This window comes from Myodes glareolus, chromosome 21 (assembly GCF_982192425.1).
Source record: "Myodes glareolus chromosome 21, mMyoGla1.1, whole genome shotgun sequence".
Taxonomy (NCBI): domain Eukaryota; kingdom Metazoa; phylum Chordata; class Mammalia; order Rodentia; family Cricetidae; genus Myodes; species Myodes glareolus.
The window spans coordinates 63,711,412-63,728,917 of NC_142046.1; the positions used below are offsets into that span (position 1 = coordinate 63,711,412).

At 38.4% G+C, this 17,506-nt stretch overlaps 1 long non-coding RNA gene across 2 annotated transcripts in view; it reads left to right on the plus strand.

Moving 5' to 3' along the window:
- Positions 1-17,506, plus strand: part of LOC146890370 (uncharacterized) — a 46,560-nt gene that overhangs the window by 18,513 nt on the left and 10,541 nt on the right. The window contains exons 3-4 of one of the 2 annotated variants that reach the window (XR_015735879.1): positions 12,147-12,194; positions 12,842-12,945. The exons of the other annotated variant lie outside the window; for it this stretch is intronic. This is a non-coding gene — a long non-coding RNA (uncharacterized LOC146890370). Of the gene's footprint in view, positions 1-12,146; positions 12,195-12,841; positions 12,946-17,506 lie in introns of those variants that run through there. 2 annotated transcript variants of the gene reach the window in all.

Genomic DNA, 17,506 nt, shown 5'->3' on the forward strand with positions numbered 1-17,506 from the left:
TCGTTTGTTTCTTTTCTTTCTTTGTGAATGAAACACTTTCCCTCTGAGCTCCTTTCCTGTGGCCATTCTGAAGGGAGGCACCGCAGCTGCTCTGTGCTTCAGGCCTTCTGTGGTCCCGTTCTGGAAGTCCCCTCAGCCTCCAGGGACATATTGCAGAGTGATGTCCTAAACTGCTGTCCTTTCTTTTCCCTGGGACCCTGTGCCGCTGGCCAGCAGGGTGCAGTGTCTTTCCCAGCTTGTGCTTCATTTCTCAGGATATTTCCTGGCTGCCCTGCGATCAGTTTGTCGTTGTCAGCCAATTCATGAACTCTCAGGAACAGACATCCTCACAAACAAAATGACATTATGAGAAACAGACCCCAAATATTGGCACATCAGCAAACAGATGGAATTTTGAAAGGGAAAAAAAAACTGCTTTGGAAAGATTGGCATGATTCTACCGTATAGAAAATGTAGCTCATCCTCTGCCAGTGCAAAGCACCACAGCGTAAAGCCACTTTAACGAGACGAAGTTGAAAGCGAGCCGTTGAATCCGCAGAGGGGTCCAAGTGTACAATTCAGAGGAGCTGCTTGGCAGATCTGTGCGTATCTGGGTATGAGTTTGTGCCTTTGAACCTCAGAAGCTCAGTAAATTTGAATGAATAAAAATGGGTAAAATTGTTTTCTATAAATATTGGGTATGTGATTTAAACTAAAATCTTTAGTCTTCTTAATTAATTTAAAAGAAATTATGACAGAATTCTGAAATTACTTTCCAAAATTTTGATATAATGTTTTTGGAGAACTTGTAATGAACTTGTCCTTGGCACAATTAAAAAAAAAACAGCATTATCTACTTTAAGCCTCAAAATACAATATCATGTGCATAAGGTAATTTTATCATTACATCTAAAAAGTGAAAGAATTGAAGGTTAGACTCGAGGACCTTACAGAACTACCTTTTGGTCCAGGGCTGGTGGCCTTCATCACCCCCTCCCCTGTCCACTCTCCTGTCATTAGATACTCCTGGTGTGTACATCTTAACCTCAGTCATACATCATGTATGTAACCTGGAGGCATGAGCATTACCAAACTGTTCAACCCATCACTGTTGACTCAGTGTCTATACTGGGGAAATTTCTCCTGGACACTAATTTTTACAAACAAGTTCTGGGGATTATTTTTAATTGCATCCAATATTTAACACTGTTATTCTTGACAGCAAGGTTACAAGATGAAAAACACAACCTTTGTTTTTTTTTCTCTCTCTCTCTCTTAGGAGACTGCGTTTGTTTCCTATGACCAGCGTAACAAATTACTACACACTGGGTGGTTTAAAATGTCAGATCAATTTTCTCACAGCTTTGGAGGCCAGAAGTCTGGGATCAGGGTTATGGTAGGCCATACCCTCTCAGGAGGATTTTCCGCTAGGAAAATCCACTTCTTGTCTCTTCCATCTCTGGGTAGTTGCCAGCAACCCTCGGCTAGTCTCCACTTATGTGACTCCATTTAGGATCTACCTGGATTACCAGCATAATTTCCCATCTCAAGATTTAAATTTTTTTTTCACTTCTTGTTTTTCAAGACAGGGTTTCTCTGCACAACCCTGGCTGTCCTGGAACTCTCTCTGTGGACCAAGATGGCCACAAACTCACAGAGATCCACCTGCCTCTGTGTCCCAATTGCTGGGCTTAAAGGCTACACTGTCATTGTCCAATTTCAAGATCTTAATTTAACCATGTTCACAGCCCTCACTTCCAAGAGTACCATTTGTGGGCATCTAGGAATAGGGCCTGATGTTCCTGGGTGGCTATTATTCGGAACAGCATGAGGGGGCAAGTAAATGAAGACAAAATTCAAATGCGGATGGAAATGCTTTGTAGCAGTAAGATTGTCATCACGATAGTTACAATAGGTTCACAGGTGTCACAGAGAGAAAAGTCAGAGGTTTTCAGGTATCTGTCGCGAGTGTGTGTGGTATGTGTGTGCTCATATGTGTGTACATGTATGCAAATGTATGACAGTCAGACATCAGTGTCGTACATCTTCAGTCGCTCTTCATCCTGTGTTTTGATGCACAGCCTCTTCTCACCTGGACTCCACCTATCGGGCCTGATGGCTGACCAGAGAGCTCCAGCCTGCTCCTCCAGGGCCTGGATTATAGGAGTGTGCCTCCAGACCTGGCCGTTTCCATGGGTTCTGAGGATCCAAATTCAGGTCCTATGATTCGATCTCATTCTGTCACCCAGGCAGGACTAGAGCTACTTACCCTCCTGCTTCAGCGTCCATGGCCGTCTGTTGAGCACAGTGGGCTCTCTGTTCCGAAAGGATGAACACTTGCAGAATAAACTTTTATTTAAATCAGTGGATTCAGGATTACTTATATTTAATGACCAATATTCGAGATGAAGGCCATTTGACTCATAGGTTCTCAGAAAGGTAATGATCTAAAGAACAGGGTGAGGATACATATGTATGTACCATCAATTAGGAATTTCTTTTCTTCTTAGAGAAAATAGTTATTTGAATTTTTGATAATTCTTAATCCCTTAACATGTATAATCTTTAGGACATAGTATAGGTATAATATACTGCCTATAATAGGCCCGGCTCATAGAACCTATCCAACCTAATACTCCATGGTATTGTTTATTGATAGGACTTTTCAGAATAAGCTCACAAAGTCTATCCAACTTAAAACTCTATGGAACTGTTTAGTGACAGCACTTTCTTCACAGTGAGCCACGTGGAGTGACATCACTATGATTTGTTCATTTTCCAAACTTTAAAAAAAATACTTTTTTTTTTTACTACAAAGGCAAAGAATAAAATCCCATTTTAATACTGGATCTCGAGGGATTTCTAGACACATTGCTTAAAACTATTGTCCACATTTGGAACTGACCATAAATACCCTTCATACAAGTATGACTAATGGTTCTCCAGTCTTCCCACTTATAAAGTCCACCTGAAATTCAAGTGTGAAGGTGCCAGCCTTCGGAGAGAAATACCACAACTCTGGTGCTTCCAGCCAAATGTCTGAGAAGCAGCTTGTCCTTATCTCTCAAGGGGTCTGATACGCTTTGTAGGGCTGTGGTAAGGGTTAAAGCAGAGGACATAGATTTCAGCACAGAGCCTAGCGTGGATTTAATATTTCTCCTCTTTAAAATGCGCTATCCTTATTTATATGTATGTGTGTGTCGTGTATGTGTGCACATGTGTGTGAGTTGCCTGTGGACAGCAGAAGAGGAAGAGAATGTTGAATGCCCTGGACCTGCAGACAGTCGCGACCTACCCAGTGTGTGTGCTAGGAATTGAACTCAGGTCCTCTAGAAGAGCATCCAGTATTATTATTCACTGAGCCATATCTCCAGCCCTGGATTTGATGCTTCTTAACATTACTCTTAACCAGCAAAAAAATCCAATAATGTTCAGTTGTTTAAAAAAAAAAAAATCCAGATGCCCTAAAGACGTTTACTTTATTTTTGAAATTCTTAGCATCTCATGGATGCTTAGAGGTTGCTAAGTGGGTACCAATGTGACAGAGGAGGGTTATCTGTCTATGTATTACTTTCATTGGTTAATAAAGAAACTGCCTTGGCCCTTTGATAGGAGAAAATTAGGTAGGTGGAGTAAACAGTACAGAATGCTGGGAGAAAAAGCAGAGGCAGGCAGACGCCATGACTCTCCTCTCTGAGACAGCCACAGGTTAGAATCCTCCTGGTAAGCCACCACCTTGTGGTGCTACACAGATTATTAAAAATGAGTTAGATCAATATGTAAGAGTTAGCCAATAAGAGGCTACAGATAATGGGCCAAGCAGTGTTTAAGTGAATACAGTTTCCGTGTAATTATTTCAGGGGTAAGCTAGCCGGGATCCGGGCTGGAACACAGCCCGCTGTTCCTTATTAATACACCAATGAAGTTGAAGCAATGGCTATAGTCAGGCATGCAAAGAAATGGTCAGAAAAAAATGGAGTCCTCTGTTCAGACAGAGGTATTTCTTGAATAATTTAGACTCAGTTTGACTTTGTTCCTCATTAAAATCTCAAGGACATAACATGGTTACAGTATGACTGAATTTCATTCGTTTAGGTCTTGTATTCAACTTTTCATAGCCATTTTTGAACTCCAAATGCAAGATTAAGCAAGAATTCAAATTTCACCGCAGTCTACAATTTCACCGCAAAAGACTACAACGTGATTTCATCTTCCATGCCATCCTGAGGCAGATGCTCTGTTCTTCAATAAAATGAGTTTAATCAGTAAGATCAAATCATCTAGAAGGCACCAAATTCATAGTCATACAAATGAATTTCACCCAAGCATTTCCCTTCCTAAGAATTACTAAAAATAAATGTCATCAGGAAAATTCAGATGGGTTAACTTCATAAAATGGGTCATTTTAGGGGCTTTTAAAAATCACATATGAAGATACATTACATTTATATAAGATTATAGATGCCATTTTGATAGATTTCATTCTAACATTTAGATCAGAAGCTTTATACAAATTATATTTCAAGTGTTTTAAGTATAAAGAAGAAGTTTTAATGTCCTACTAAGCCTCTTAAGGTGTTGTTAAACTTACAGGTTTAACATTTCCTAAAACAAGGGAAGGAGAGATTTATAAATGTGCAGACACCAAATCCTGTCCAGATAATCCTTAAAGCTTGCATGCAGACTTACATTTTATGCAGACATGTACAGTACTAAGCATGCTGTGAACTTGTGTGTGAGCATGCACACCTATGCATGTATGTGTGAAGGCAGAAGTCAGCACCAAGAGTCTTTATCTAATGTTCTCCACTATTTTTGCTTTATTTTTGGCTTTTTCACTGAAGCCCAGTGCTTACTGATTGCCTAGGATGTCCTAGGCGCCTTTTGCTTCCCCTTCCCACCCCCGGATTTACAGAGCCCTGCTACTGCACAAGCTTTTGACACGTGTACTGGGGATCCAAACTCATGTCCTGATGTGTGTGAGACAAGTGCTTTACCTACTGAGCCATCATATCCCCAGCCATTTTAATACACTTTAACAGCTGTTAGACTCGGGGCAAAGGTCAAGGACAATGGCCAATTCCATTCCTGATGAAGTGCTGAACCACCAGTCCAACGAGTTTGTAGGAAGATTTAACTGCAAGTGTCTGAACCTCAGTAACGAGTTTATGTTTAGTACTTTGGAAACCAAAGAAGCCTCAGAGAGCATGCGTTGTGACTCAATAGCCCCACCCTTTAACTTCAGGCTCAATAGAAATACTTTGCCTCATGTGGTTATTTGTTTTCTATTTCCACACAGTTCACAACTTCCACACTGCAGTACTTTGTTCTTTACAAGCTGAGCTTTGTGAAGAACTCACGCTACTAGTTTTTATTTTTCTTGTCTTTCTTTTTTTTCTTATCAGCACCTTTTACATGTTAGAAGACATCAATATTCTCTTTCTGATTTTCACTTAAAACTTCAAATTAAAATTCTGACAAACTGTGTGCACACAGTACCAGATGTCGTGCCTTCACATCGGATATCATGTTTGTAAACACTGTAGTGTTACAAATAAAGCCAGCAGGAGCATGGGAGGGAATGGACTCAGGAAGTACCACCCCTAATGAGGAGCTATTGGCAGTTGATGGCTGCTGGGAGAGAAAGAGTTAAGAGAGGCTGCCCATGTGCCAGCAGAAGCTCTGAACACCAGTGCACATACAGGATACAGGTAACACTAGAGAGATTCCGTGCATATTGAATTTAAGAAAGAAAAGAGAGGGAAGGAGGGAAGGAGGGAGGGAGGGATAGAGGAAGGGAGGGAGGGAGGAAGAGAATATGAATTTTGGAGGGAAAATGGGGAAGAGAATGAATTAAATCGGAGGAAATAGGAAATAGATTTAGATCCATATACCTTAATTATATGTGTATATAAATATTAAATAAATTATTTAATTAAATTCAGCAAGTAATCAGTAAATAGTTGCTTGACATCTTTTCTGGGACGGATTGAATACCATAAGTGATAATATGGGTGTTAATATAAAATTTTACAGTTCATATAAAATAAAATAAAAGAATTCCTCTAAATTAAATTTTCTAAAACGAACGGTATAAACGAGAACCTAACATGGTGCAAGAGATTTATGACAGCCTGTCTCATCCTCTTTGAATATGCCAGGACTGTCTTTAGCAATTGGAAAATGTCATTTCACCTACGGAAAGTATCTTGATGAATAAGATCACTAAACAGGAGTATTTTTACCTTAACATATACTCTGCTAAGCTTTCCATACATGTTCTCTATCCCTTATAGCATTCCTGGCATGTTCTATCATTATCTTTAATGTAATGATTTGGAACAGAGGCACGCAAACATAAACTCATGTGCCCAGGATCCCGCCCTGGCAGTGCAGAGGCAGTATTCAGTCAAAGTGCCTTTAACTCTTAGGAGTGTGTTCCACATAGCAGACCACTGCTTCTCTTTTCCTAAATTCCCTGACTCATTATGTTGATCCTACTAGACTGAATTTCATCATGCCTGTCGATTTGAATAGAAATCTTGCTTGCTCTTTCTTTTAAGTGATTTACCTTGTGTTCCACTTCAGTTGCCTTAAAAAAAAATTCAACAGGATAAACAAACCCTATCCAAACAAAGAAGGAAAAGGGGAACACACTGAGAAAATCCAGAGAATTATTAGGTAATGTTTCAAAAACCTGTACTCCATAAAAAATGAAAAATGTAAAAGAAATGGACAGATTTCTTCACAGACAGCACAGACCAAAGTTAAACCAAGATCAGATAGACAATGTAACCAAGCCTATACTGTAAAGAAATAGAAGTCATTAAAATCTCCCGACACAAAAAATCCCAGCGGCAGATGGTTTCAGAGAAGAATTCTACCAGACTATCAAAGAAGAGCTAATACCAGTGCTCCTCATATTATTTCACAAAATAGAAACAGAAAGAACAATGACAAATTCTTTTTTTGAGGCCACAGTTACTTTGATACCCAAACCACACAAAGACTCAAAAAAGAAAGAGAATTGCAGACCAATTTCCCTCATAAACATTGAGTATTTATTGAGAAATACTCAATAAAATTCTGGCAAACCAGATCCAAGAACACATCAAAATGATCATCTTAGTGCAAATTTCAGAGATGCAGGGTTGATTCAACATACCAAAATCTGTAAATGTGATCCACCATATAAACAAAGGGAAAAAAAAACATGATCATCTCATTAGATGTTGAAAAAGCCATTGACAAAATCCAGTACTGTTTCGTGATAAAAGTCTTTGAGAAATCAGAGATACATTGAATAAACCTAAATATAATTTTATAAACACACTATACAGCAAGCCAACATCAAATTAAATGGAGAGATACTCAACGTGATTCCACTAAAATCAGAAACAAGACAATGCTATCAACTTTCTCCATATCTAGTCAATATAGATCAAAAGTTCTAGTGAGAGCCATAAGACAGCAAAAGGAGATCAAGGGGATACAAACTGAAAGAGGAGAAGTCAAAGTATCCCTATTTGCAAATAACATGATAGCATACATAAGTAACTCTAAAGATTCTACTGCTGATAAAATCCTTTAGCTTAGTGACTGGATACAAGGTTGCTGAGAGCTCTGCATCTTGATCTACAGACAACAGGAAGTAAACTGAATGTAGCACTGGGCTTAACTTGAGCATAAGAGACCTCAAAACCTGCCCCCTCTCCCTGAGACACAGTTTCTCTAACAAGGCCACATCTACTCTAACAAAGTCACACCTCTTAATAGTGCCATTCCCTTTGATGGCCACTGTTTTCCCAAACCACCACATTCCATTTCATGGCCCCCATAGGCTTGTGGCCATATCATACTGCAAAAATGCATTCAGTCAAACTTCAAAAGTTCCCATATCCTATCACAGTATCAAAGTTATTTAAAAGTCTAAAGTTCAAAATCTCTTCTGAGATTCAAGCCATCTCTTAATTTGTAATCCTTTGTAAACTCAAAATTAAAAAGAAGACCACATACTTCCAACAAATAATGGCACAGAATATACATTATCATTCCAAAACATGGAAGGGAGCATAATGAGGAAATATTGGACCAATGCAAGACTGAAAAACAGCTGGGTAAATGCCAAACACTGCATCTCTGTGTCTTCACAATGCTCTTCAAAATGTTCTTCAAATCTCCAACTCCATTCAGTTTTGTTGACTGAAACACACTTCTTTCTTTTGGGCTGGTTCTACTCCCTGTTATCAGCTCTTCTTAGCAGGTATCCCATGACCCTGGCATCTCCAATGCAATCCAGGCTTCACCTTCACAGCTTCATGCAATGGCTTCTCTTGGCCTTCTTTCAGGGACACTCCTGACACATGCCTGGCCTCAGCAGCTTTCCTTGGTCACAGAGGAAGATTCCATAACCCCTGACTCTACAGTCAGAAGCACATGGCCAAAGCTGTCAAGTTCTCTTGCTTGTTAGCGATAACAATTACATCTTCAGCAGCTTTCTGGTTTTGATGGTTTTCTTCACTGTCTAAGTATATATGTTTTTCTGACCTCAAACTCACAGAGATCTGCCTGCCTCTGCCTCCCTGAGCACTAGGATTAAAGGCGTGTGCCACCACTACCCAGTCAACAGAATATTTTTTAAAAATCACAAGAATAGACAAAATTAGATAGAAAATCAAAATGAAAAATAAGGCAAATGTAACAATAAGTCGGATTCTGTCGCTTGAGCTGTGTATGGAGGTTTAGGCAGAAGGACAGCGAGGATGAGAAGATTCTACGTCATAATGAATCTCAAGACACTGAAGACCGCAGCTTCACAGAAGACCCAAGTCCGGCAGGGGTGGTCTTTCAATCACTCCTAATTAAAAAAATAATACTGAGAAGATAAAATGAGATTCAATGATGCAAGCATCTAAATTGGGGGGGGAGCTATTGTCTTGTTAACCACATATACATGTTTAGATAATGTATAAGTAGGGTTCTGAGAAAATGTGATGACTGTGTCTACCATCTCTACTTTAAACACATTCCTGAGAAGGTAATAGTGTTATATTCAGTTGATGTATGTAGAACAAACATTGTCGCTCAGATCCTGCTTAGCTGGCATCTATGCCTAGTACTGACCTGGCAGCGTGTGCCTTGAAGTCCTCATTGAACAGTGTTGTCGTAGGATGGTGTAAGTAGCAGAAATATTTGAATACTGGGCAGTTAAACAAAACTTCTTGTTTGTTTTCACATATAGCCCCACTGAATTTAAAGTCATCTTGTAAATGAGATCGAAATTTTTTAATAGGAATTAAAAATTTGACGAGGGTGTACAGAATGGTTTCGGGTATCATGGTGGTTCTAAAACAGTCATGATTAAAAATTTTAATTAGTTTGATGGTCATGCTATGCAGCAACACTCTATTGATCTCTATATCGTCTAAGACTTCCCAGATTTGAAGCAGCTGACAGGACATCCTAAAGGCCTGCAGTGCAGAGTACCCGTGAAGAGATATTGTAAAATTCTCAACGGACCTATAGCTTTTGAAACAGTTTTAAGTTAGAGAATGGGCATCGTTTAGATTTTATAGTTTTCTCGTAACTAAAAATACACCCACTAAAAGTCTTTCTAGACAGCTCCATTTACACAAATAAATGGCAAGCTTAAAATGGGGCCAACAATTTTATTCTTAGAATTGTTTATATGTGATCCTTCTACAGCATGCTATCCTCTAGAAAGAACTTGGCATAAAACAAATCTGTATTGGATCACATTCAGAATGATTTAGTCTCTGATGTACAAAATCTCATAACATCTTCCAGTATGATTCATGTTCACATATTATGAGGAAACATGAACTAAAGCAATGTTTGCCATGTTGTTTCCCAAATTTTTGGAACTACTTGGGTTTTCTTGGAATTTTAGATATTCTCCCATTAGTAATTTCTGAATATACGTGAAGACATTCTTGGAAAATGTAAAATGTAATGCAATTGTTCTAACCACATGATAATATTTATTGTCAGTCAGAAAAAAAAATCACAGATGCTAAAATTAAAGCCCTAGACTTTGTGTTATAAATGAGGGACTACAAGCAACCATGACTCGCTGGTAAATATACCCATAGAATATTACTGTACAATATACCCATAGAATTTTATTATATCATATACCCATAGAATAAGTACTTATTCACGCTGTTTTGACTTTGTGCACTAAAAAAAAAATCCTTAAGTGGACAAATTCTGTTTTTAACATTACAAAAATGCTACAGTCATTCAAACATGGCAAAAATATTGGCAGGACTGAAGGTTGAAGTAACTGTAACAGTTCCTTAACAATACTGAGGCTATGTGTCTTGCACGCTATAGTCAAAGCACTTGAGAGGGGAAGAAGATAGGAGTTGAAGGTCACCTTTGGCTGAATAGTATATTCAAGGACAGGCTAGATTACCTAGGATGCTGTCTAAATAGCAAACAAACAAAAAGCAGAAAAGAAGCAGATGAAACAAAAATGCAATTCCCACATTGTAGCACCCTTCCACAACATCTTTCATGGCAGCATGACAAAAGGCCTGGTCCCTTTTTATGTTTAGTTTTGCTCTTTCTGAAACTGGAATCAATCATCTGTATCCCTGACGCTACCGTATATAAATAGATGAAATTTGTGGTTGGACGTTGGATTCTATCTCCAGTTCACTTTGCCCATCCGTGAGGAGTAGTTCATTCACCTTTAGTTTTATCACAAGATTGAAGCAATTCAGCCAGATCTTCAGACATTTCCTATAGTTCCCTTGTTGCTCCTGCCTTATCTTTAGATGTATCTGGCACTGAAGCAATGAACCATCAAAGTAATCATGAGGGATAACATCATTTCCTCTCCACTCCTGCTGTTGATGTTTCAAGAGTCACATTCAATCCGCCTCCTGTCTCACGGGCCACAGCTGTACTGATAACCTTGAGAATGGTGGTTCCTTTCCAGAGTACCTTCAAATATTTTATCCGGGTCCTTGAGAATAACTACTATCTGTAAAGGCCTCCGCTCATAAAGTATATTTATTAAATAATGAATCCGTCTTAGGTTTGGATTCAAAGTATGTTCACTGTCATAGAAAAAAAAGTTGGTTGTGCTATTTTGAGAGGTTCTAAAAACTCTGGGATGTGGGATCTAGCTGGAGAAAGAGGTTCAGTAGGACAAGTCCTTGGAAAATACCAGCCCAAGGCCTTCTCACCATGCTTTCCGCTTCTCACGTACAGTAAGGTAAATAAATGGCGTCCTCCATCACAGGCTCTTGCTACCATGACATTCTGCTCAAATAAATGAGACCAAGCAAGAACCGAACACACACGTGGAACTGGCTGCCAAACTAATTTTTCCTTTCTTAACTTGTTCTGTATGATATTTGGACACACTGAGAATAAAACTAAGTAGTACCTCTTAAAAGTTGAAGTTGACCACTTGGGCTATAGAATTGATATTGTGTTAACACAATAAAAATAACATTAATCTCATTCTATATCCCCATGAGAATCCGTAAATGATGGGAAGTATCGGTGAGAACCGGTAGTGTTTTAGAAGCAGCCCTGGTAGGTTTTAACAATGATCTGTAAATATTTAGTGAACAATGATCAATAGATGTGCTGTCATTTAGACTTTGTTGCTCCAGTTTCAAAATGTAGACCAAGTATATTTAGTGTTATTTTACGGAATCTTACATATTCAAAATGATAAATGAATATTGGCTTCAATTTAAAGTCACCAACTACAACAGACACTAAGACAGAAAGCCCATTCTTAGAGGCTTTGGAACCAGACATTGAACTGTGGCGACAAAACCCCAGATAGGATTTGTATTCGGACAAGAGTTTACCTGCCTTCAAACCTGTCTTTTCATAATCCATGATTCTCAGTGATTTGGATGAGGTCTCCCGGGTAACTTGGTGCAACTTCTGCCTAGCTTTATGCTGTGGATCAGTTTTTTGCCTTAACCTCATCAGCTGACCTGGGCTGGCTTCAGAAGTTTTATTTGAAGCCTCTTTCATTCTCTCAATGTTCACAGAACTCATTAAGAACAGGGTCTTGCTCAGGGCCACACTTGGCATAAGAGAATGTCGTAGTTGATAGGATTTTCTAACCGGAATGATCATTCATGTACTTTCACAAAAGACTTAATTTCTTCCAGGAATCTTTGGTTGAACTCTCAACTTGACTGACTCTTGGGAGCAATCAGGTTAGTTTTCAGTCTACCTTGACTTCTGGCACACCACACATACTATGTTTAATAATTTGTAGGGTTTTTTTTTATTTGAGAGATGTTATTTTCCCTTTGAGTAGAACACTAACAGGTGACTACTGTTATTAAATGCCACAATTTAAATATTTTTTTGTGTTTTGGGGAAGGAAAGAGACAGGGGAAGGACAAATCACTGAATGAAACAATCAAATTATACACAGTCTTTATGGATTGAGTTTACTTTATTTTAATTTTACTTTATTTTTTTTGATGTATTGTGTTTTGCCTGCATGTATATCTATGCACCACATGTGTGCCTGGTGCCTTCAGAGGTCAGAAGATGGATTCAGATCCTTTGAAACTGGAGTTATGAGTAGTTGTGAGACTCCATTTGGGTGCTGCTGTTGACGAAGAATGTCTTATGCTCTTAACCGCTGGGTCATCTCTCCAGCCCCTAAGTTGCTAGTCTTATTTTGGCATGGCTTGGTTTTCCCCAATAAGCGGTAATGGAATAGACCACATATCACCATAACACATGATAGCAACAGAGTTTGAAATACTGTAATAAATACTGAAATGTGTCACAGATGCTAAGTAAGAAAAAGCTATTAGGAAAATGGGGCTGATAGACTTGTATGTTACAGAGTGTCCACAGACTTTCAACTTCTTCAGAAAAACTCAGAAACAACATGGCAAACCATGGTGAAATGAGGCGTCCCGCGCTGTGGAGGAAGACACTGAGGTGGAGAGGTATGTTTGACTATTTGTAGCCAGGCAGAAAAAACTTAATTACGTTTCCAGGAACCACAGTGAGTTTTGTACTTGGAGTAAGTCATGAATTACTAAATTTGGAATCATATTGTCGACGCCAAAACCACAGCTCTTATCGCAAGGACTAAGAGATGGTTGATTCTGGAGCCACTGAGAGTGACCACACAGATTTAGGGTACCCCACATTCCATGCTTCAGCATGGAAGCAGTTCCATGAAGTTTTATACGTTATATAGAACAAAGAAAGTCATAGATCAAGGCAAGCTTAAAATACATTGGTGGGTTTACCAGAGAGGCAGGTACAGTTTGGAGGGGGAGAGTTTTCCCTGAAGATTGAGATGTAATCTGATGATATTCTTAGCTTTTAGGTTGGTAGAAGCCAGTTGTCAACTTTGTTAATAGATTCTAAAAGTTTTTTTTTTAATCTCAAATGTTGGTTCACCAGAGTGAACAAGGAATGGCTATTCTGGGGGGCGAGACCCTGTCCCTGACCCTGTGACATTCCCATCTCTCCACATCACTGAAATGCTAATGAGTTAATCCATCTCTGGGGACACAGCTTTTTCTTCCTCTCTTTCAGATTTGTTCACAGAGTTATGGCTGGTGTCTTACAGTTCAGGTCACATATACACAAGCTTGATACACCCTGTTGTAATTGTTCCTCAAGCCTTTATCTCTCCAAGTATTTCCTGCCACTGTGGAACTTATTGCGCCCGGGCTAGGCTGAATACTTGCTGCGCTTAGCGATAATTTCCACTATTTTAGCAAAAATTGTTTTCATGGCATCCTCAAAAATAGACTATGTGTTGTTTACCCAGGTACAATGTGAAGGCAAGATTCTGGAGGAGCAGTAATTTGAAGCATGTTAAATTAATGGATAGCTTTCAGGTGTGCTGAACCACCCCTGAGTCAAGGAAGAAATAAAGAAAGAAATTAAACACTTCCTTGAATTCAACAAAAATGAAGGCAGAACCTATCCAAACCTACAGTACACTATGAAAGCAGTGCTAAGAGGAAAATTCATAGTACTAAGTGCCCACTTAAACAAAATGGAGAAAGCTCACATCAGTGACTTAACAGCACACCTGAAAGCTCTAGAAAAAAAGAAGCAGACCCAGGAGGAGTAGAAGACAGGAAAAAATCAAATTGACAACTGAAATCAACAAAATAGAAACAAAGAAAATTACAAAGAATCAATGAAACAAAGAGCTGGTTCTTTGAGAAAATCAACAAGATAGACAAACCCTTTACCAAACTAATCAAAAGGCAGAGAGCGAACAACAAAATTAGAAATTAATTAATTAGAATTAATTAATTTCTAATTAACAAAATTAGAAATGAAAAGGGGTACATAACAAAATTAGAAATTAATTAATTAGTTAGAAATTAATTAATTTCTAATTAACAAAATTAGAAATGAAAAGGGGGACATAACAACAGACACTGAGGAAATCCAGAGAATCTTTAGGTCATACTACAAAAACCTGTGCTCCACAAAACTGGAAAATGTAAAAGAAATGGACAATTTTTTAGACAGATACCATATACCAAAATTAAATCAAGACTAGGTGAATAATTTAAATAGACCTATAAGCCACGAAGAAATAGAAGCTGTCATCAAAAACCTCCCAACCAAAATACAACCCCGGGCCAGATGGTTTTAGTGCAGAATTCTACCAGAACTTCCAAGAAGAGCTAATACCTATGCTCCTCAAAGTGTTCTACACAGAAGGAACATTGACAAACTCTTTTTATGAGGCTACAGTTACCCTGAAACCAAAACCACACAAAGACTCAACGAAGAAAGAGAATCACAGACCAATATCACTCGTTAACATGGATGCAAATATACTCAATAAAATACTGACAAACTGAATCCAAGAACACATCAAAAAAATCATCCACCATGATCATCCCAGAGATGCAAAGCTGGTTCAACATACAAAAATCTATCAATATAATCTATCATATAAATAAACTGGAAAAACCCACATGATTGTTTCAATAAATGCTGAAAAAGCATTTGACAAAATCCAATACCCCTTCATGATAAAGGTCTTGGAGAGATCAGGAATACAAGGAACATATTTAAATATAACAAAAGCAATATATAGCAAGCTGACAGCCAACATAAAATTAAATGGAGAGAAACTCAAAGCGATTCCATTAAAATCAGGAACAAGACAAGGCTGTCCACTCTTTCCATATCTCTTCAACATAGTTTTTGAAGTTTTGGCTGTAGCAATAAGACAACAAAAGTTGAACAAGGGTATTCAAATTGGAAAGGAAGAGGGTAAACTTTCATTATTTGCAGATGACATGTAGTATATATAAGTGACCCCAAAAACTCTACCAGAAAACTCCTTCAGCTGATAAATACCTTCAGTGATGTGGCAAGATACAGGATCAACTCAAAAAAATCAGTAGCCCTCCTATACACAAATGATAAAGAAGCAGAGAGGGAAATCAGAGAAACCTCATCTTTCACAATAGCCACAAATAACATAAAATATTTTGGGGTAACTGTAACCAAAGAAGCAAAAAACCTATTTGACAGAAACTTTAAGTCTTTGAAGAAGAAAACTGAAAAATATACCAGAAAATGGAAAGATCTCCCATGCCCTTGGATAGGTAGGATCAACATAGTAAAAATGGCAATCCTACCAAAAGCAATCTATAGATTCAATGCAACCCTCATCAAAATCCCAACACAATTCTTCACAGACCTTGAAAAAACAATAATCAACTTCATAAGGAAAAACAAAAAACCCAGCATATCCAAAACAATCATGTACAATGAAGGAACTTCCAGAGGCATCGCCATTCCTGACATCAAGCTCTATTACAGAGCTACAGCAATGAAAGCAACTTGGTATTGGCATAAAAACAGAGAGGTTGATCAATGAAATCAAATTAATAGTAATCCACATACCTATGAACACCTAAAATTATACAATGGGAAAAATATCTTCAACAAATGGTGTTGGCATAACTGGATGTCAACATGTAGAAGAATAAAAATAGATCCATTTCTATCACCACATACAAAACTCAAGTCCAAATGGATTAAAGACCTCAATATAAATCTGACCACACTGAACCCGATAGAAGAGAAAGTGGAAAGTAGTTTTCAATGCATGGGCACAGAAGACCACTTCCTAAATATAACCCCAGTAGCATAGACACTGAGAACAACAATAAATAAACCCTGAAATAATAAACCCTGAAACTGAGGAACTTCTGTAAAGCAAAGGACACAGTCAAAAAGACAAAATGGCAGCTTACTGAATGGGAAAAGATCTTCATCAACCCCACATCAGACAAAGGACTGAATTCCAAAATATATATAAATAACTCAAGAAATTAGACATTTACATTCTAAATAACTCAATTAAAAAATGGGGTACTGAACTAAACAGAGAATTCTCAACAGAGGAATCTCAAATGGTTGAAAGACACTTAAGGAAATGTTCAACATGCTTAGCCATCAGGTAAATGTAAATCAAAACAACTTTGAGATACCATCTCAAAACAACTTTGAGATACCACCTGTCAGAATGGCTAAGATCAAAAACACCAAGGATAGCTTATACTGGAGAGGATGTGGATTAAGGGAAACACTCATCCATTGTTGGTGGGAATGCAAACTTGTACAACCTCTTTGAAAATCAGTCTCAGAAAATTGGGAATCAACCTACCTCAGGATCCAGCAATGCATATATCCAAAAGATGCTCAATCATACTACAAAAGCATTTGTTCAACTATGTTCACAGCAGCATTATTTGTAATAACCAGAACCTGGAAACAACCTAGATGCCCTCAACTGAAGAATGGATAAAGAAAATGTGACACATTTACACATTAGAGTATTACTCAGTGGTGTAAAAAAGAAAAAAAAATGACATCTTGAATTTTACATGCAAAGAAATGGAATTAGAAACCCCTATCCTGAGTGAGGTAACCCAAACCCAAAAAAGATGAATATGGTATGCACTCACTCATAAGTGGATACTAACTAGCTATAAACAAAGGACTTTGAGCCTATAGTTCATGATCTTAGAGAAGCTAAGCAATAAGGTGAGCCCAAAGAAAAACATATATAGAACCACCTGAAAATTGTAAACAGACAAGAGCGCCAGATAAAATTGGGAGCATGGGGGTAGGAGAAGAAGAGAAGGTGGAGGGGAAAAGGAGGAGAGAAGGGGAGAGTTGAGGATAACTTGAGGGAATAGGTTAGCTGAGATGGAGGAAGGAGAGAGATGAGAGCAAGGAAAGAGATATCTTGATTGAGGGAGCTATTATAGGGTTAGTGAAAACCTGGCTCTAGAGAAATTCCCAGGAACCCACAAGGATAATCCTGCCTAAGACCCTAAGCAAAAGAGGAGAGGGGGCCCGATCTTAACTTACCCTGTAGTCAGGCTGATGAATATCTTAAATATTGCCATAGAACCTCCATCCAACAACTGATGAAAACAGAGGCAGAGACCTAGAGTGGAGCACTGGACTGAGCCCCTAATGTCCAGCTGAAAAGTGGGAG